The following is a 22329-nucleotide window of genomic DNA, read 5'->3' as shown; positions in this document are numbered from 1 at the left end:
TTATATACAGTTCAGATAATATCAAAGCGGTAACATTTAGCACATTCAGCATAAAACATGTAGGAAAATCAGATATAATTAGATACAACAATTTATCTAAGCTCGAATTCTGAACCCTGAACCAGAGATTCTGGGTTCGATCCCCAGCAGAGTCGCCAGAGCTGTCACACCTCCTTTTTCTACCTACATCCCCGGAAGAGGGGCACAAAGGAGTTTTCCATTTAAAGGACAATCGGAACGGGATTTAATTATTAATTATTTAGAGTCACCACTTGAGAGATTAATGGTGTCCCAAGTCACCGATTGAATCCCGAACCAAGGAAAAATATGACTCTGTTAACAGTCCGCGAACCAAAAATCCGGGTAAGGAATTTTGTTAACCCGGGAGAAGGTGTTAGGCATTCCCGGATTCCGTGGTTCTAGCACGGTCGCTTAACTGTTGTATTTGATTTTATCTGATTTCAATACATGCTAGCTTATGTGCCTTCTATTCGTAAACCGCTTTTTATCATTATTTATTTTAAAAGAATTGCGACGTCGTAAAAACATGTTTCAAACCACGTCACAATCAATGCACCCATGGTCATCAACACATTTCGACTTCGTCGAGAATTGAATTTGGGTCGCATCAGTGCGCACCCGAGTTTAAGGAAGTAATTTAATTAAATCGCGCCTAAAGGTTCTCACGTAATATTATTCTGGAGAAGACCGTGGAGTTCGCTAAATGGCCATCCCAAATTCTAATCATTTTTAATAACCAATTATTGAGGGCCCCACATTTATTTATTTTGTGTGGTAAGGCCCGTCTCAATTTGTAAACCTCTTTTCTATCATTACTTATTTTATAAGAATTACGATGTCGCGAAAACGCGTTTCGAACCACGTCGCAATCAATGCACCCGCGGTTATCGACACATTTCGGCTTCATCGAGATTTGGATTTGGGTCGCATCAATGCGCACCCGGATCTTAAAATTGTGTATCACAACTACGTCACGGGAACCGTACCCATAGTTGTGACACTTTATTTAATACTCCGAAAAGTTTGCCTACCCACACGAGGCTGGCCAATATCATAATACTAGCTAATAATATAACCAAACAACATGAAAGTTCTAAGCTCAATAGCGTGAAATTCTTACCAGCACTCCAAGCATGCTTTTAAACCCAAGTATCATAACCCAGTAGGACCCAAACCTCAATTAAACTCGGCTAACCTCCCCACAACCCTGTTGCTGCTTTCACTTATACCAATAGATCACAACAATAATACAAAGAACAATTAATCACTCCTTCCCAACAGTTCCCAATTCATTATCATATCCAGTTATCACATGCCAAAATAGCTACAACAATTGACATCATTAAATCAAATAACTGTTGACTTTCCTTTCATCAGAAGCTCACAAAATAGGTATGGCTTAAATGCAAATTTTAGTCAATCGAAACAAGACTGCCAATTAGTTTAACTTAATTTCTTAAAGATCCAAATCACCAACAAATAGGAGTGAATAATGACTGAAGTACGAAAATTGCCAATGTAAAAGCGTGAAAAGTTAAAAAAACTAAACGAATGATATTTAGAGATGAACTAACTACTTCAGAATATCAATTAAAATCAAACGAGAACAAGAACCCATTAAAACAAAACAAAGAAGCTCAGAAATGGACCTTTATTGCTGCACTGTGAATCGTCTACAACAACAAGTTACGAACGTTTGACTGGACCTCGACGCAAGACGGTGACCTCGATTGACCTTGTTCGACCATGGTTTTTTTTTTGAATGCTTACTAGCTGAGTTTTAGAATGGAAACAAAGCTCCTGTTCTTGTTTTCATGTCTGTTCGGGGGTATTTCAGGAAGCTTTGGAGCTAGGTATGCCACTGGGTTCGAACCCGGTTCGCCGGATTCCATGGCAAGCTGTTTGCGACATGAAGCTTTGCCGGAAATGGCGGCTTCGCGGTGAGGGTCCAGCGATGGTGGTGAGCGGGGTGAAGTTGCTTGGTTTTGTTTGTCACGTCTAGAACTCGTTGATCCGACGAGCAGGTGGAGCTCGTTTTCCCGGCGAGTTTCGGGCTGAGACGAAGTGGTTAGTGTTTCCTCTAGCGTGCATGGGTCGTGTATGGCCGGTGTAACAACGGGCCTGTTTTCTGTCGGTAGGGTCCTAAGGGTCTAGGGATTCAAGGGTTTTTGTGGTGTTAATCTCTAGCAGGTTAAAAAAAAATAGCTAATGCTTGAGAGGGAAAAGCTCATGGGTGTAATGGCTAGAAGCAGCGATGACAGAGGAGGAGGAGGATGGCTGAGATGGCGTGTGTTTAGGTTGAGCTTGGTCAGCATTTGGAGGTGGGGTACGACGGGGAAGATGATGTTCGGGGGGTGGTAGGGTGCGAAGAAGATGATCCGGGTGGGGGTGGGGTTGTTTTTTTTCACGCAGCTTTGCTACTTTCAGCTTCTTCCTCCTTCCTTTCTTTCATGCGCAGCCCAGCTCGTTCTTTCCCCAGCTCGTTCCCCCGTTCGTTTAGTCTTAGGCTTATTTTATAGTGTAGAGTCTAGGGTTTTTGGGTAGGGTTTTTAGGTTAAGGGGTGTGGGCCTAGGAGTTATGAGCTTGGCAATTGTGGGCTAGGTCCAAAATTAGGCCTAAAGATGGGTTGCTCGAGCCCAAGCTCTATTCTTTTGCTGCGAATGAGATTAAAAATACGCGCCCATTTATTAATTAGTCCTTTTATTAAAACAAAACTAATCATTAAAACACATCTTTTTTTTTTGTATTTTCAAACATTATATTAAAAATAAAAATACGATACTATTTTATATATTATTTTTTTTTTATTAAAAATGACTACAAATATTAATGAACTTTATTATTATATTTTTTTTTTGTTGTAATTTTTGTTTTCTTGTACTAAAATAAAGTAAAGAGTCAAAATTACTTAAAATATCTATATTATGCCTAAATTAAATATTTTAGGCTAATATATAAAAGATCTTGGGGAGGGTCAAAAATCACATGTCTACAAGTTTTAGAGAAGGTTAATTTTGTAAATTGAAAAATGTTAAATTTTAAAGAAAAAAGAGGCTATTAATGCAATTAACCCGTTGGGCAACGGATCCCTGCCAGGGGTGACCGTTTCCAACAGTTAGTAGGCCTCACTAATTTTTAAAAATTTTAAAAAAACAAAAAAAAATTAGCCGTTGTACCGGTCTGGGCCGGGCCGGTTAAACCGGTACACAACACTGTTCATGTGGACCGGATTTGACCAGTCCGGTTAATTGTTACAAAAAAATAAGCGGACCAACCCCCTCTACCCCTCCTACCCGGCCCCCTATGTACCGGGCCGGTCCAATTTCGGTTTTAACCGATGTGGGCCGGTCCGGTTATGGGTCAACCCGGCCCGTTAGACACCTCTAACTTTAACTTTCTGTTGAACCTCCCCTTCACCTTCATCATCAACATCATCTGGATCTGTCTCAAAACTAGCAGCTTCATCTGAGAGGTAATAAGGCTCATCACCACCTATCTTACCTTCTAAACTCTTTTTCTTCCTAGATTCATATTCATCATACCCCACATCTGGCTCTCTCTTACCTAGTTTAACATGTTCTTGTTCAGGAGCACTTTTTTTCCTCTTCCTCCTCTCTACAGTCCTTCTTTCTGCCCTAAATGCCCTGTCTTCCTCATGTGTATCACTGCCATAATCACCTTCTCCTTCTTCAAACAACTCCTCATGCTCTGAATCTGAGCTATTATCAGAGTTGCTACTAGATTCATATGAGTTTGATTCAGATGAGGAATTTGAACTATCATCAGTAGTAACAGCTGTAGGCACACTATTATTGACACTATTTTCAGCAGTATTGGATGCCTTTTCAGAAGTTCCCAAACCCTCACAGCCCCCAAATCTTGACCAAATTCTTTCTCAAAAGTAACATTACTATCACCCACAACTTGGCTGACATATTCTAATAGAGGGGGGACCACTACATGTTCTTCAACCATGTGATCTACATAAACCTCCAATATATCCCCACTTTTTAACTCTTCACAAATACCCATAAGGTCCCTATCAACCTTAATTACTATCAAACCAGGATAATTAGGTGGTCTAACATAAATAACAACAGAAGAACTATTGTAACCAAACTCTTTTACATAACCTAAAAACTCAAACTATGAGAACATATCAACATTGACATCAACACAATCAGTAATCATCCCACCAACATAATCCTCCACTGAAAAGGAATGTAACTTATCCATGGAGATTTATCCACCATGGAAAAACCTTAGTGTAACAAGTACAAAAGACATTGAAATACCTGAATATAGTAGAAAATAAACTAATTAAGGATTAATAGTTACTATTAGACCCCTACATAAGAAGTCATAATACATGCAACAAGAAAAAACTGAAAATTGGTTATTATTACACCTTAAAAATTGTACTTCTGTTCCTCGATTTTACATTGAAAACATTACAGTGAAGAAATTTGAAGCAAGTTCAAAACCCTAGATTCAGATGATATTAAACAAACTAAAACAGAGATAACATTTAGGGTTGATGATAGAAAAGGCTAGGGTTGATGTGTTTACCTCCAAACTAAAAAAAAATAACGTTTGAACTTGATTCTTCAGAGACCTTCAACTTCGAATGAGTCTTCAACCATCTCGTCAAATGAAACAATTAAGAACAAACGGAACCAAAAGGAACAACGAAATCGAAGGATTTTGCAACAAGTCCCTTCGATTTTGGTCAGGCAAATTGAATTTGGTGAGGCTAATCGAATCTTTGAAGGTGGGCCAATAGGGTTCTTCAATTTGGGAATTTTTCACTGAGGGGGTTAAGGGGTGAATGAGAGTCTTTCTAATCTGTTATGTTTATTTACGGAAGGATTTAATTACGTGACTTCATAATAAAAGCGTGTGTTTCCCACTGAAGTTATTATAGTTGGTCAGGCCTTACGAGGGAGTAAATAAATACAATTCTTTAAGCAATAGTGGGGTGTTAGGATACCCGTAAAGTTTAGGTGTGTAAATAACTTTCCAGGACAAGTTGAATGGGGTCTTTATACATTTTCTCTTTAGTAAATGGTAGCTATAGCAAGCTAATAATCACTAAAACATAGTAGTTTCTGAAAATTTCTCTTCATAAATCATTATAGTTTAAAGCCTAATAACTACAATTTATTTAATTATCATTCGTAGCTACTGTTCAATTATTACTAACTTATATCACTTGTATTCAAACGCACAACGAATACAACTAAGGCGAAATACAGAAAATTAAAATGTTCTCATGGAGATTCAAACTCAAGACCGTACCTTTGCTAGCTAAGCAATCGCTCTTGTTGCACTCTTGTTTAAGTTCAAACTAATTAATCTCTTATTTAACGGATTTGCTATAAAACTCAAATATAACTACGAATGATAAATTTGCTAGAAGTATAGCTACAAATGGTAAATACTGTATAAATATTTGACGTATCGTGTAATTTTTCCTTTATCCAATTAGTGTAATTTTCATTTGATGGTACTTTAAGGAGAAGCTCTACTATGTGAGTTTCGCGAAGCCTAGTTTATTTCGAGTTTCAATTAAAATGGAAGTTACAGTAGACTAAAAGATAGAATAAAAATTATCTTAGATTTGTAAAGGAATAAGGTGAAATGGAAGTAGATGCATGATTATAGTTATCTTAACTAATTCAGAAGTGAGACTTGGCTAGTTGATTAATATTTTTAAAAAATGTAATTTTTTAAAATTTGCTAAGAGGCTTCCGATTTCGCCTAGCTAATTTGAAGGTTTAGTGTATGATTGGATAAATTACTGTTTTGAGCACGTGATTTTTGTTTTATGCAACAATCACTCCAAAAGAAAATAAAATAATAGCAATTGGTCTTGCTGTACAATTTTTGGATTTTTACGTGGCGTTTCGTTAATTATTTGTGATTTTGTCCATTTTTATTTTTTTTATAAAACAAAATAAAAAAAAAATGTGTGTGTGTCGTGTGTATTTGAACCGTAATTGATTTTAAAAGCAAAATCGTAAAATATATGTGTCTTTTATTCTATTTTTTGTTTGCATTTAATGATTTTATTTTTTAATTAAATGTGAATGTGAGTAATAATTGTTATTTTGAGTATTTATTAATATTGGTATGATTTTATTTTTAAGAATTTTTATTTAATTATAAGAAGGAAAACATTAGATTTGGGCCAAGATTTTAAATAAAATCAGGCCCAAACCAATGCAAATGACCCAGTCCAACCAGGCCTTCTGTAAGACGCCCCAAACGACGTCGTATAGGCATCATTTCTTCGAGCCGTTGATTAGTTCAAAGGAACGGCCCAGATCAGGCCAATCCTTTACCCAAACGACGCCGTATAAGGCCGTCTAATCTCAGTCGTTCAAGCCGGGTTGATCTAACAGCCCTCGTCCCATCTCCTTTACTCGTTATCAGACCCGACCCAATGAAACCCGGCCTGATCCACCCCAATATGAAAGCAAACGACACCGTTTCTTTTAATGGAAAGATCACAGCCGTTGATCAGTGGCAATCCAACGGCCAAGACACAATCATCCACCCCTTATAAAAAGCCTCATATCACACCCTGCCCCCTATCCAAACCCCCCCCCCTGCCTTAGTCATCCCTTCCACAGACCCAAAACCTCAGGAACCCTAGCCGCCCCCTTTACCCTCACCATTAATCCCGGTGGCATGGACGCCGGCGACCCCCACCTTAACACCATAGATGCACCTCACCATCCTGAACCCAAATCCACCAACCGCTTAGCTCGAATCCCCTACCACCTTCTCGAATCTTCATTTGAAGATTCGAGTCGGACCTCGACTTACACCGATCTACCCCAGCTTCACACCAGACAGTCCCCGGACCTCCCTCGTGATCAAACCATGCTTGGTTTGGTCCGAATCTAACCGTGGAAACCCAAATCCTAAATCTGCCATCTAGGAACCCTAGAAACCCCGAGCCTGGTCTGTGTCCGTTTGAGCCAAGTTGATTAGGGTCTAATGGACCTTAATCGGAGTGTTCTCAGCTGAGAACACTTCGATTAAAGTCCGTTCAACCCCAAGAAGGGTCTTTTCAAATACGAGCTAAGGCTTCCTGATTTTCCAGGGCTTTAAGGTAGGTGTGTTTTTCTTTAGGCGCGACTTAATTAAATTACATTCTTAAATTCGGGTGCACATTGATGTGACCCAAATCCAAATCTCAACGGAGTCAAGATGTGTTAACAACTACGGGTGCATTGATTGCGATGTGGTTCAAGATGCATTTTCACGACATTGCAATTCTATAAAAAATGGTAATAATGAAAGCGGTTTAAACTTAATAAAAGCACATAAGTCACAACATGTATTTAAATCAGATATTTAGCCATTATAACAATTTAAGCGACCGTTCTAGAACCACGAGATTCGAGGGTGCCTAACACCTTCCCTCGGGTCAACAGAATTCCTTACTTAGAATTTCTGGTTCGCAGACTTCATTTGGAAAAGTCGAAAATTTCCTCGATTTGGGATTCAAGATAAACCGGTGACTTGGGACACCAAAAGCCAAACCTTTCCCAAGTGGCGACTCTGAATTAAATAAATAATCCCATTTCGAATATTGTCACTCAAATTGGAAAAACTCCCTCGCGCATTTTACCCTTCGGGGCGGGGCGCGCAAAAAGGAGGTGTGACAGCTCTGGCGACTCTGCTGGGGAAAAGCTCCCAGAACCACTGGTTCAGGGTTCAAGAATTCGAGCTTAGAATAATTGTTATATTTGGCTTTATTATCTGATGTTTATTACGTGTTTTGACATAACGTGCTAAAAGTTATCTTTTACCGCTTTGATATTATCTAAAATGTATATAAACTGTGCCGAACCCTTCTCTCTTCACCACCGGGGAGAAGCTCGCTGGTCGAGGCTCCCTATTCTGTTAGTGTCAATACCTGAAATAAGAAAGAGGACGGATAAGTTACGAAGCCGGACGGCCTTTTGGTTCCCGGTAAGTTGCCCCTCCTCGACTCGAGTTGTCCGCTCGGGTACACAGTCTAGAACATCTACCCAGGTTATAAACCTAGTATAACGAAACCTCATGCCGGATCCCTAGTAGGAACGCTTATCTGCATCATGTTGCATTTGACATAGGGGACTCAACACAGGGGTTGGGTCCGTCTAGGACAGACAACCTGAAATAAAAAGACCATCCTGCTGCATCCCGTTTGTTTTGCGCATTTATTTGCTTCGGACCTGCATGTTGACCGGTTTCTAAAAAGGGAAAAATAGCTGCGTAGGGAGATAATTACTTATTCTTTTGAAAAAAAAACAATGTCCGAGTAATGTCAAAACCTCACCGGAATTTTCTTAAAAAAATAATACATAAAAAAAAATAAAAACAAAGCTTGTCTTTCAGTTTGACTATTCCTTTTAATCACTTTCAAAATCCAAAATATATATAAATAAAAAAAATCAAAAAAAAATTTGTTTCATTTGTAGTACCTCTTTAAAAGATTTTCGAAATTTCAAAAAAAAATGAAAAAAAAGGGAAGTTTAAAATGTATAAGTATTTCCTTGGTCTCTTTTCAAAAAATAAATAATAAAAAAAACATATAACAAAATTCCAGAAAAAATAGTTATTCCTCTTTTCTTTAAAGGATTTTATTTTTGTTTCCCCTATTTTGATCCGACCAAACTACGCCAGTTTGATTCTCACACGGTGTGAGATACGTAGGCAACTCTCATCAGGTTCAACCTCCCATTTTGCAAAAAAAAAAATCTTTTAAAAAAAAGATCTAGATAATTTTAATTTTTGAGTCTAATAAAGGTTTTTTTTTATCACCCTAAATAAATGTGCAGGATGGGCACGATACAAAATGAACCTTTTTCAATAATGACCAAGATCCCTTTTGAGTTGCGATTATGGTGGAACGACTTTGGAAAGGAGGGGCAAAGTAAAGTAAGGAAATATCTGAAAAATCTCCTGGATTTACTAGACATTCAGCCTCGGGGCGATATTATCATATCATTGGTCACTTACTGGGATTTGGCGCACAATGTATTTCATTTCTCAGACTTCGAGCTCACCCCGACTCTGGAAGAAATAGCGGGATACATTGGGGGTGATGAAGCTCCGTTAAGGTTCAAATACTTGATTGCACCTAGGGCCGTCACGGTACACCGGTTTCTGGATTTCCTGAAAATACCCCGAACATTTCACCATCCAGATCTTGCCAAAGGTTTCTGCAGTCTCCACCTCATGTATGCTAGATATGGTCACGAGGGCGGGTTCAATAAGCCGGATTTCAAACTGTGTAGCAAAGGCAACTGACAAAAATGGGACGAACACAGACTGTTAGCTTTTATGACAGCCTTCTTGGGTCTTATAGTGTTCCCGAGAAAGGACGGAAACATCGATCTAAAAATAACTGGGGTCGTCAGTACTTTGCTTACCCAAGATAAAAGTACTCTGGCGCCTATGATTATGGCTGACATTTTCCGGACTCTCACTACTTGTCGAGCCAGGGGCGACATTTTCGAAGGATGTAACCTACTGTTGCAAATATGGATGACCGATCATTTATGCCACCGCTCCCCGCTCTTGGGTTACGGTTCGCCCGAAAAAACTTGTATTGGAGAATTCTACACAAGAATCAAAGGGTTCAATTTACCTGAGGGAGTCACATCATGGACCTCATTTCTCCGAACTCTCACTGCTAGCCAAATCCAGTGGACGCTCGGATGGTCGCCTATTGAGGAAATCATATACATGCCGGCAACCAAGCCCCACTTTCTGTTGATGGGACTTAAAAGCATCCAACCCTATGCACCATATCGGGTTTTGAGGCAACTTGGGAGATATCAAGTGGTGCCGAAAGATGAAGATCTGAGTACCCAAGTGATTGAAATCAGTCCAGACGGTCGTTTCCCCGAAGAAGAAGTTCGCCAAATCTGGAGTGAGTGCCAACATCTGACAGCAAGCACTTGTGTGATGGATATAGCAAAAGGGGAAGTTGCCCCAGGGTATCACGCTTGGTTCAGAGGCGACCTGTCTTGCGAAAGACCAGCTAAGAGACCGCATCTCAAAGATTTTGTAGAATCGTCCCAAGGGCAATGGAACTGGTTAGCAAAAGAAAAGGGGTATCGGGCAGAGATCGGTGATTTGAAGCTACAAATTGACAGTCTGAAATTCAATAACAGCATACAAATCGCGGCGGATCGAAGCGAAAAGAATAAATTGGTCCAAGAGAATGAAGAACTTAAGGCCCAAATCCAAAAATTGAGATTGTCTCTTGATGAACAGCCCAGAAGTCGATCAGACCAGCAGTTGATTAAGGGTTTAAAAAGAGAAGTCACGGAATGGCGAGATGGTTTAGAAGAATCTGGAAAGTTTATGGCAAAGCTCAAGGCACAGTGGGGAACAAGAGTAGAGAAGCATCGCCGATACTTGAACCAATTGAAACGCGACCACGAGAAAACTGTTGCCAAAATGAAGAGAGAGATGGCTATACTTGAGATCAAAGCAGTTAATCAGGCCAAGGACTTCCAAATTGAGAGCAGATACTGGTACGACTTGTTAGCCCAGATGAAGTTAGAAGTACGGCGACTGAAGAATCAGCATATACAGGATTCTCAGGTATTCAAGATGTGTAGCGATCAGATAAAACGCCTACTCATAGAGAAGAAGCAAACCAGAGATAGGATCAAGGCCATTGCCCATGCCATCACCAGACGATGTCTACGATGTGAGAACATGACCAGCGTTATCGTCCTCTTGGCAGTGATGGGTTATGTCAAGCAGACCATGCATGAGCTGGAGCAGCTTGAGAGGGATCTCACACCTAGGACCGCGGCGAGGCCGAATGATGCCCCGCGGGCACCAATGTTCAAAACCATAATGTACTCATAAGTCAAGCATCTTCTGCCTGTTTTTTCCATCAGTTTGTTTTAGTCTATTTAAGTCTAGGTTTATTTTCAAAGTTTACTCTTTCTTTTGCAAAATGTAGTTTGTAATAGACCGTTTCAACAATAAAAAGGTTGCTTCTTTTACGCTCATTTGTGTTTTTGAACTACGTAATGATCTGATTCACGTGGCATCGTGATACGTAGGCAATCCTCATCGGATCCGGTCGCAGTTTAACCAAAGAGAAAAATTGAAAAAAAAAGGAAAATAATAAAAGGCCTAAAAGAATGCCGGAATGACACATGCTTTCGTCGCAAACATGTAGGAATCCATTTAACTGTATAGGGGCATCATGCCCCAACGTGAGATTGCCTATCTGTTATTTGATTCGAATTAACCGTTCTTTGTCATTGAGTTCCTTCCAGGTTTTTGGAAAAGGTGGTTGGTTTGGTGAAAGTCTGGCCTCGCACTCATACTTCACGAGGTCGAAAGGGAGTGTTCAATTACCTATTGTTAAGACAGGAGGCAGTGCTCACACTTACTTCACAAGGTCAAAAGGAAGTATAGAAATGTCTTCGGAGATTCCGTTGCCAACAATCCCTGTTTCCGAGGAAAGTTCTATCTCGGCCGTCCTCACGCCCGAATCCGCAACTGCGAAGGAAAATAGAATCTTGCGGCTTCGCATGCTGGAAATGCTTGATGACTGGAATAATAGAAAAGAGCCACCAAACATCGTCCCTGGATTCCCTGGGTTATTCTCCAGGACAAGCGGGACTTCTAATGTCCCCATAAGTTATCCTGCTACCCCATTCGGATACCCAGCCATTTCAGCCCTTCTCTGTTGGATCGCCCTCTGAGTCTCATCCTCGAGTGTCAACGACAGATGTAAACACAAATATCTTTACTGCACCACCTTGCCCGATCACGGCACAACCTGCTGCATACAAGCCGACTTTTGACTCGTCCTCGTTTACATTCCAAGCCCCATCTTTCTCAATGGAACCAACTAGGTTCGCCACCAGCACTAATCTTCCACAGCCTCAGTGCGAGCTTGCACCTGGGCAGGATCAGAACCCCAGAATTGTTGAACAAAATGAGATGACCAAAAGAATGAGAAGCCTTGAACAGAGTTTGAAGAACATGCAAGGTTTGAGCGGACAGAAAAGCGTCTCTTACGCCGACCTATGCATGTTCCCTCACGTGCACCTACCAGTGGGTTTCAAGACCCCAAAGTTTGAGAAGTACGACGGACACGGTGACCCCATTGCTCACCTCAAGAAATATTGCAACCAATTAAGGGGAGCTGGCGGAAAAGAGGAATTGCTAATGGCATATTTCGGGGAAAGTCTGGTAGGAATAGCCTCGGAATGGTACATGGACCAGGACATGTCCCGATGGCATGTCTGGGATGATCTCGCTAGAGATTTTGTGAGACAATTCCAGTATAACATCGACATCGCACCAGACCGAAATTCTCTGTCGAACTTGAAGAAGAAACCTTTAGAAAGCTTCAGAGATTATGCTATTAAGTGGCGCGAGCAGGCGTCGAGGGTGAAGCCTCCCATGGATGAGGTGGAAATGGTCACTACTTTTCTCCAGGCTCAAGAGTCTGATTATTTCCAAAACATGATGTCAGCCATGGGAAAGCCGTTTGCAGAAGCAATTAAGATTGGAGAGATGGTGGAGAATGGTCTGAAAACAAGTAGGATTTTGAGTCAAGCAGCCATAAGGGCGACCTCCCAAGCCGTCCAAAGCGGGTCCAGAGGAATGGCAAAAGGGAATAAAAAGGAAGAAACAGCCATGGCAGCCTCAGAAGCAAGGGAATATCGTAATCACAGGCCCCGTTTTGCGGAAAGAACCTCACAACACTACTACCCCCACTCAAATGCGGCATATCCTCCTCATCCCTACATGGTCATGAACGCCCAGCCTTATGTCCATCCGCCGCACCAAGCCAACAGAGGCCAAGCTCCACCTCCCAGAAATCAGCCTCCTTACCGCAACCACTATAACCCACAACCTCCGCAAAATAACTTCCGTCCTCAAGAGCCACCTAGGAGGAGGACTTTCACGCCTATCGGTGAGCCATACTCTACTTTGTTCCCGAAGCTAGTTCAGTTGGGTTTCCTGCAGCCAGTCCCTCAGACAAGGCACAACCCGACGTCACCTTCTTACAAAGCCGGTGTCAGATGCGCCTATCATTCAGGGGCCGAGGGGCACGATACAAATGACTGTTGGTCATTGAAAAGAGTGGTCGAGAATTTAATATAGCAAGGGAAAATAGTGTTAAGGGACGAGGAGGTCCCAAATGTGACTAACAATCCATTACCTGCTCACAATAATGGGCCGCTGATCGGAATGACTTGCGAAGACAAAGAATTTGACCCTGCTTTGAAAGCTATAATCGCCATTGTTGACGCAGGGAAAAAGCCTGAAACAGCCCAGAAACCAGAAAAAAGGGAAAAGGCCAATACTGTAAAGTGCGAGCCCGAAGAGAAGGTGGAGAAGAAGGCGGTGCCTGTGAAGAATGGAGTTTTTTACATCCCACGGGGTCGAGCAGAGAAGCCGCAGAGCTTCGAGGTCAAAAGGGCAAAACCTATGTATGTACCGAAAGGCGCCTATGTGGTCCAGGGGATGATTCAACCACCTCGGCTGAATGAGCCAGTGGTTATCGGACGCGTGCCACAAAAGCCGATGACCAACCCGTCCACAGTACCGTGGAACTATCAGAGGACGTTGGTAACGTACAAAGGTAAAGAAGTCACGGGAGAACTTCCGGAAAATACTTTCATTGGAAGGTATTCAAACACCCAAGAGCTGAACAATGCCACACGGAGACGCTTCCCACCAAAGAAGCCTGTAAGCGTTGAAGAAGCGAAATTTTTCTTCCAACAAATGAAAATGCCAGACTACGAAGTAATAGATCAACTGCGCAAGTGCCCTGAGCAAGTGTCCATGCTATCTCTGCTAATGAGGTCAACCGAGCATCAAAAGATATTACTCAAGACCCTGAATGAAGCATATGTACCAGCTGAAACCTCAGTTGAACAACTAGAACGGATGACAGAGAGGTTCTTTGCCATCAACCAAGTCTCTTTCAGCAAGAATGATCTACCCCCAGAGGGAGCGGCACACAACAAAGCCCTGCATCTAACAGTTAAATGCGAAGGCTACTACGTCAAGCGGGTAATGTTGGATGGGGGTTCAGGTGTTGATATTTGTCCGCTCTCCACGCTACAGAGAATGGAAATTGGGACCGGAAGAATCCACCCCAATAATGTCTGCGTGAGGCCTTTTGACGGCATCAAAAGAGACACCCTTGGAGAAATAGACTTGGCTTTGACCATAGGGCCAGTAGAGTTTGAGGTAACTTTCCAAGTGCTTGACATGGATACATCCTACAATTTCCTCCTTGGCAGACCTTGGATTCATGTGGCAGGAGCTGTGCCTTCCACTCTTCATCAGATGGTGAAGTTTGAGTACGAAGACCGAGAGATTGTGGTCCATGGAGAAGACGAGCATGCTATTTATCGGTACCCATCCATCCCATATCTTGAACCAAGAGAAGGGAGTGAACACACGGTCTATCAAGCTTTCGAGATTGTGTTAGCAGAGCAGCATGAACAGGGAAAACCTTGCCCCCAACCTTTCTTGTCTAACGCCTCGGTTATGGTGGCTAAAGAGATGATCCGGCACGGATTCAGGCCAGGAAAAGGGTTCGGACGAACATTGCAGGGAATAACGGAACCCATCACCCTGCCTTCCGCCAAAAAACTTTTTGGGATAGGTTTTCAACCCACTCCAGAAGATGAAGAATGGGCGAAGAAAAGGAAGAATAAGGGCTGGAAATTGCCTAGGCCACTGCCAGATTTATATGAAACCTTTGTCGGACCAAGATACACTGAAGAAGAAGACGACGAGGTTTTCACGGCCGAGGAAATCGAGGAGATATGTGGGGCAATGAGAGAAATTCTCTACGAGGCTCATATGGTTCAACCAGGAGAAGGCACTAGCACCACCGAAATTCTATATATGGGGCAAAATGCCAAACTCCAAAACTGGGAGGCCACGCCATTCCCGACTAGGCGGAAGTCCGGTAGACCTGTCCTGCCACCTTTTCTGCATCCCAAGTTATCTCCAGGATATAACTTGGATGTTTTTCTTCCCTTCAGTTGTTGTTTTGCATTCCTGAGTTACAAACATTGTTGTCTTCCAAAATTTCAAGAAAATAAAAAAAATTTAAAAAATCGTCATTGTTTTCCCATTTTTCTCCTTTGTTCTGATTTTGTTGTTTTTCTTTTATCTTTTTCTTTCAGTTATAATAACGCGGCTTTAAATATGACATGCTTGCGGACTTCACGCCCAGATCACAATGAGCTATTTAATTGTGAAATAATGCAGAACCAGAATATGATGAAGAAGAGGCTTTTAGGGAAATAAACCGAGAGTTGGAACATTTTGAGAATAAACCTAAGCCAAATCTGAATGACACCGAACCGGTTAATTTAGGAACTCCTGAAGAAATCCGGGAGACCAAAATAAGCATTCACACGGACAAGAAAATGCGAGACGCGATAATTCAACTTCTTTTTGAATTTAAAGATGTGTTTGCTTGGTCATACGATGACATGCCGGGATTAGGTGTCGATCTAGTGGTTCATAAATTGCCAATTCACCCTGATTGTCCTCCAGTTCAACAAAAGCAACGAAAGTTCAAAACTGAGATCAGTGACAAGATTAAAGAGGAGATCACCAAACAATTGAAAACGAGAGTGATTCGGGTAGTCCAGTATACAACATGGTTGGCAAATGTGGTTCCAGTACCGAAAAAAGATGGGAAAACTCGGGTATGTGTAGATTACCGAGATCTGAATAGAGCAAGTCCCAAAGATAATTTCCCACTGCCCAACATCCACATCCTCGTTGATAATTGCGCCAAACACGAGATACAATCTTTCGTAAATTGTTACGCTGGATATCATCAGGTATTGATGGATGAAGAAGACGCCGAGAAAACTGCTTTCACCACGCCTTGGGGCACCTACTGTTGTCGGGTCATGCCATTTGGTCTGAAGAATGCTGGGGCTACTTACATGAGGGCCATGACTGCCATTTTTCATGACATGATGCATCAAGAAATTGAGGTGTACGTGGACGACGTGATAGTCAAGTCCAGGACGCAGGATAATCACATCCAAGACTTGAGAAAGTTCTTTGAGAGACTGAGGAAGTATGACTTGAAGCTGAACCCAGCCAAATGTGCTTTCGGAGTTCCATCGGGCAAGCTTTTGGGCTTCATAGTGAGCAGGAGAGGTATCGAATTAGATCCAACAAAGATAAAATCTATCAGGGATCTACCTCCCCCAAGAACGAAGAAAGACGTGATGAGTTTGTTGGGCAGATTAAACTATATCAGTCGATTTATTGCCCAGCTGACAAGCACGTGTGAGCCTATATTTAAGCTGTTGAGGAAAGATGCGACGATCAAATGGACGGCTGAATGTCAGGAAGCTTTTCACAAAGTCAAAGAATATCTTTCAAACCCCCCAGTTTTGGTCCCGCCAGAGCCAGGGAGACCGCTGTTCTTGTATCTGACAGTCTTGGAAAACTCTTTCAGTTGCGTCCTCGGGTAACATGACATAACCGGAAAGAAAGAACAAGCAATCTACTACTTGAGCAATAAATTCACCGGCTACGAGGCTAAGTACACTCTGCTGGAAAGAACATGTTGCGCTCTGACGTGGGTTGCTCAAAAGTTGAGACATTACCTCCAAGCCCACACTACTTTCCTCACAAGCAGGCTGGATCCTTTGAAGTATATATTTCAGAAACCGATGCCTACTGGAAAACTGGCCAAGTGGCAAATCTTGCTTACTGAATTCGACATAGTCTATGTCACTCGCACGGCAATGAAAGCCCAGGCGCTAGCAGATCATTTTGGCCGAAAATCCAGTCAATAAGGAATACCAGCCATTAAGTACCTACTTTCTAGATGAAGAAATAAACACTATAGAAATGGTCTCGGAGAACGCTCATGTTTGGAAGATGTTCTTTGATGGATCCGTAAATGCCAAAGGTGTAGGGATTGGGGCAATTTTGATCTCGCCCTCCGGTCAGCATTATCCAGCCACAGCTAGACTGCGTTTCTTTTGCACAAACAATACAGCTGAGTATGAAGCCTGCATCATGGGCATGCATATGGCGATCGATTAGGATGTCAAAGACTTACTGATTATGGGAGATTCTGACCTGATTATCCGGCAAGCCCAAGGTGAATGGGAAACTCGGGATGTCAAGCTTATCCCTTACCGACAGCACGTGGAGGACCTCGGCAAGCGTTTTAAATCAATAGAGTTCAGGTATATCCCGAGGTGTCACAATGAACTAGCGGATGCACTTGCTACTCTGGCTTCAATGCTACCCTACCCGGGCAACGCCCAGTCGATCCTTTGGAAATCCAAATCAGGGAAAGACACGGTTACTGCAACGTAATCGAGGCAGGATCAGATACACAGCCTTGGTACCATGATATCAGGAGGTTTTTGAAGACACAAGAATACCCCGAGCATGCTACTAGAGATCAAAAGAGAACCATTAGGCGGCACTCAAGTGGTTTCTTTCTGAGCGGTGAATTATTGTACAAGAGGACCCCGGACCTCAACCTACTAAGATGTGTCGACGCCGAGGAGGCGAGAAAGATCATGCACGAAGTACACGCAGGTGTGTGCGGACCTCACATGAACGGGTATGTCTTAGCGAAGAAAATCCTTCGAGCAGGTTATGACTGGATGACCATGGAAAAGGACTGCTTTAGCTTCGTTCGGAAGTGTCATCAGTGTCAGGTGCACGGTGATTTGATTCATGCACCTCCCACGAAATTGCATCCCATGTCTGCACCTTGGCCATTTGTCGCCTGGGGCATGGAGGTCATTGGTCCGATCGAGCCGAAAGCCTCAAATGGACATAGATTTATACTGGTTGCCATCGACTACTTCACAAAATGGGTAGAGGCCGTCACTCTCAAGTCGGTCACCAAGAAAGCTGTAGTGGATTTTGTACATTCAAATCTTATTTGTCGTTTCGGTATTCCTGCAACTATCATCACAGATAACGCAGCAAACCTGAATAGTCACTTGATGGGAGATGTATGCGAGCAATTCAAAATAACGCATAGGAATTCTACTCCTTATCGGCCAAAGGCCAATGGCGCTGTAGAAGCGGCAAACAAAAACATCAAGAAGGTTTTGAGGAAAACGATCCAGAATTCCCGACAGTGGCATGAGCAGTTACCATTTGCATTGTTGGGGTATCGCACTACGGTACGCACGTCAGTAGGAGCAACTCCTTATCTTTTGGTTTATGGGACCGAGGCTGTGATACCAGCGGAAGTAGAAATCCCTTCGCTTCGAACCATTGTTGAAGCAGAAATCGAGGACATCGAATGGGTTAAGACTCGATTGGAGCAGTTGACTTTGATTGATGAGAAACGAATGGCCGCGGTTTGTCACGGACAGTTGTACCAACGAAGAATGGCCCGTGCTTACAACAAGAAAGTCAGACCTAGGAATTTCGAAGTAGGTCAACTGGTACTGAGGCGCATTCTGCCACATCACCAGGAAGCAATAGGGAAATTTGCTCCAAATTGGAAAGGCTCGTACATCATCAGAAAGATATTGCCAAGAGGAGCACTGTATCTAGGTGATATCGAAGGAAATGACCCCGAAACAGTAGTAAATGCAGATGCAGTCAAGAGATACTATGTCTGAATGACACCCAAGCAGTCCTGACACATTTGAAATGCTAGAGGTTTTATTCCCACTATCAACTCTCTCTACAAGCCTTTGAGCCGGTTACAAAAAAAAACAAACAAAACAAAACATTGATCGAGGCCTGAACTATGTCTGACTTGATTCCGAAAGGATACGTAGGCAGCCTCTCCCTGAGGTTCAGTCACACCAACAATAAAATCCCATTTACCCTGAAATTGAAACCGGGGCACGTCAAACGGTTTAAAAGTCGTAGTATCATCTACCTCTCTTTACCAAGCACAACCCTTCAGATCAATTACCAAAGGTAGCGGGAAGCCAAGAAGCGTCACGAATGGAGACCGGCACACTCTAAATTGAGAGAAATAAAATGAGAGAGTCTCGACGGTGAAAACCTACGGGCACCGCGAGGCGACGGGAGTAGAGAAACCAAAATGAGAGAGCTTGTTTAGTAAAAACTCGCAAAGAGTGCTATCAAGCGACGACATGAAGAGAAATGAGAGAGGTCGACTAGCGAAAACCCGCAAAGGGCGTTGTTGGCCGAAAGGATGACTCCACCTCAAGAGATTTTGGCATGTCCCACCATTTTGAAAACGCAGATCCATTTTGGTTCAGGGGGAAATGCAAGTTCATTGAAGGTCAGGCGTCCAACCCAAAAAGCATGTCATATCCATTTAAAGTCAGCATTGTTTCCCTCAGATAAGTCTTTCATGTCCCGAAAAGGACACTTCTTTTCTGAAATTTGCTTTCTCCGTGTCTTTACTTTATTTTTCCTTTTAATCCCTTTCATTTTTAACCAAGTCCCAGATATACTAGAAAGGATAGGTGGCAGGTTTGGTTTCACGAAATTCCGTCTCATGAAGGAAAATACCTCGTTTCATTGGTACGATTGTCCAAACCTGATGGATCATAATGTTGACTGCATTTGGAGTAAAGTCACAAAAAGAAAAAGAGAAGAGAAATTTTTCCCCAGCATGGCCTACCCCAACAAATCAACGGCAAGTCCGCCTTGTACAAATTCCCATAGGGCTTTCCTTTTGTACAAATCCACACAAAGAATCCACTTTGTAAATATTCCCCAAAGAGTCTGCCCCAGCGAGATCCCCACAGATTTTTCCCTCTTGTGCAGATCCCCACAGGGTCTCCCTTTGTTTAAATAAAAAAAAAAAAGATTTCCCCAACAAGTACCCAGCAAGTCCCTTTTGTAAAGATTTCCCAGCGAGCTCACCCCAACAAATCCTGGAAAGCCCGTTTTGCAACAAATCTCCAGCAAGTCCGCTTTGCAACAAATCCCCGGCAAGACCGCCTTGTACAAATCTCCACAGAGTACCCCCAATAAAATCCCCGTTGAGAATCCCCAAGCAAAACGGGACACAAAAAAGGGAGCCTTACAAGGCAAATCATCACAGAATTTGGAAATACAAGCCTGAGCAGTCCAAAAGAGTTTTACCATTTGAATCCACTCAATGGCAGGATTTCTTAACAGAAATAAGGGCGCAACAAAGCAATGGGAACAATCAAGGTCACCAAACCAACCGCCGTTTCCGAGCTAACAATTGTTCTTTGTTTGAGAGGTTGAAACAGGTATAATCCAAGACAACCGTGCAAGAAGTAGGTGTCACCCAAAGAAGAAGGTACGTGAGTACAAGAAATAGTTTGGCAATAAAGAATTCACTCGAAAGGTAAGTTTCCACGAGATTCCCTTTTATCTTTCCTTTAGTCAGCATTAGGGTTTTAAACCCTAAACTGAACTTTTTCCTTTAGTCAGCATTAGGGTTTTAAACCCTAAACTGAACTTTTCCTTTAGTCAGCATTAGGGTTTTAAACCCTAAACTGAACTTTTCCATTAAGTCAGCATTAGGGTTTTAAACCCTAAACTGAATTTTTCCTTTAGTCAGCATTAGGGTTTTAAACCCTAAACTGAACTTTTTCCATGTAGTCAGCATTAGGGTTTTAAACCCTAAACTGAACTTTTTCCATGTAGTCAGCATTAGGGTTTTAAACCCTAAACTGAACTTTTTCCATTCAGTCAGCATTAGGGTTTTAAACCCTAAACTGAACTTTTCCTTTAGTCAGCATTAGGGTTTTAAACCCTAAACTGAACTTTTCCTTTAGTCAGCATTAGGGTTTTAAACCCTAAACTAAACTCTTTTCCATTCAGTCAGCATTAGGGTTTTAAACCCTAAACAGAACTTTTTCCATTCAGTCAGCATTAGGGTTTTAAAACCTAAACTGAACTTTTTCCATGTAGTCAGCATTAGAGTTTTAAACCCTAAACTGAACTTTTTCCATTCAGTCAGCATTAGGGTTTTAAACCCTAAACTGAACTTTTCCTTTAGTTAGCATTAGGGTTTTAAACCCTAAACTGAACTTTTTCCATGTAGTCAGCATTAGGGTTTTAAACCCTAAACTGAACTTTTTCCATGTAGTCAGCATTAGGGTTTTAAACCCTAAACTGAACTTTTTCCATTCAGTCAGCATTAGGGTTTTAAACCCTAAACTGAACTTTTTCCATTCAGTCAGCATTAGGGTTTTAAACCCTAAACTGAACTTTTTCCATGTAGTCAGCATTAGGGTTTTAAACCCTAAACTGAACTTTTTCCATGTAGTCAGCATTAGGGTTTTAAACCCTAAACTGAACTTTTTCCATTCAGTCAGCATTAGGGTTTTAAACCCTAAACTGAACTTTTTCCATGTAGTCAGCATTAGGGTTTTAAACCCTAAACTGAACTTTTTCCATGTAGTTAGCATTAGGGTTTTAAACCCTAAACTGAACTATTTCCATTCAGTCAGCATTAGGGTTTTAAACCCTAAACTGAACTTTTTCCTTTAGTCAGCATTAGGGTTTTAAACCCTAAACTGAAATTTTCCTTTAGTCAGCATTAGGGTTTTAAACCCTAAACTGAACTTTTTCCATTTAGTCAGCATTAGGGTTTTAAACCCTAAACTGAACTTTTCCCTTTAATCAGGATCAGGGTTTTAAACCCTAAACTGAACTTTTTCCTTTAGCCAGCATTAGGGTTTTAAACCCGAAACTAAACTTTTCCCCTTTAGTCAGCATTAGGGTTTTAAACCCTAAACTGAACTTTTTCCCTTAGTTAGCATTAGGGTTTTAAACCCGAAACTAAACTTTTCCCCTTTAGTCAGCATTAGGGTTTTAAACCCTAAACTGAACTTTTTCCATGTAGTCAGCATTAGGGTTTTAAACCCTAAACTGAACTTTTTCCATGTAGTCAGCATTAGGGTTTAAAACCCTAAACTGAACTTTTTCCATTCAGTCAGCATTAGGGTTTTAAACCCTAAACTGAACTTTTTCCATGTAGTCAGCATTAGGGTTTTAAACCCTAAACTGAACTTTTTCCATGTAGTCAGCATTAGGGTTTTAAACCCTAAACTGAACTTTTTCCATTCAGTCAGCATTAGGGTTTTAAACCCTAAACTGAACTTTTCCTTTAGTCAGCATTAGGGTTTTAAACCCTAAACTGAACTTTTCCATTCAGTCAGCATTAGGGTTTTAAACCCTAAACTGAACTTTTTCCATGTAGTCAGCATTAGGGTTTTAAACCCTAAACTGAACTTTTTCCATGTAGTCAGCATTAGGGTTTTAAACCCTAAACTGAACTCTTTTCCTTTAGTCAGCATTAGGGTTTTAAACCCTAA

The sequence above is a fragment of the Nicotiana tabacum genome, chromosome 7 (assembly GCF_000715075.1).
Source record: "Nicotiana tabacum cultivar K326 chromosome 7, ASM71507v2, whole genome shotgun sequence".
In the NCBI taxonomy this organism is placed as follows: domain Eukaryota; kingdom Viridiplantae; phylum Streptophyta; class Magnoliopsida; order Solanales; family Solanaceae; genus Nicotiana; species Nicotiana tabacum.
This window is presented reverse-complemented; position numbering follows the sequence as displayed.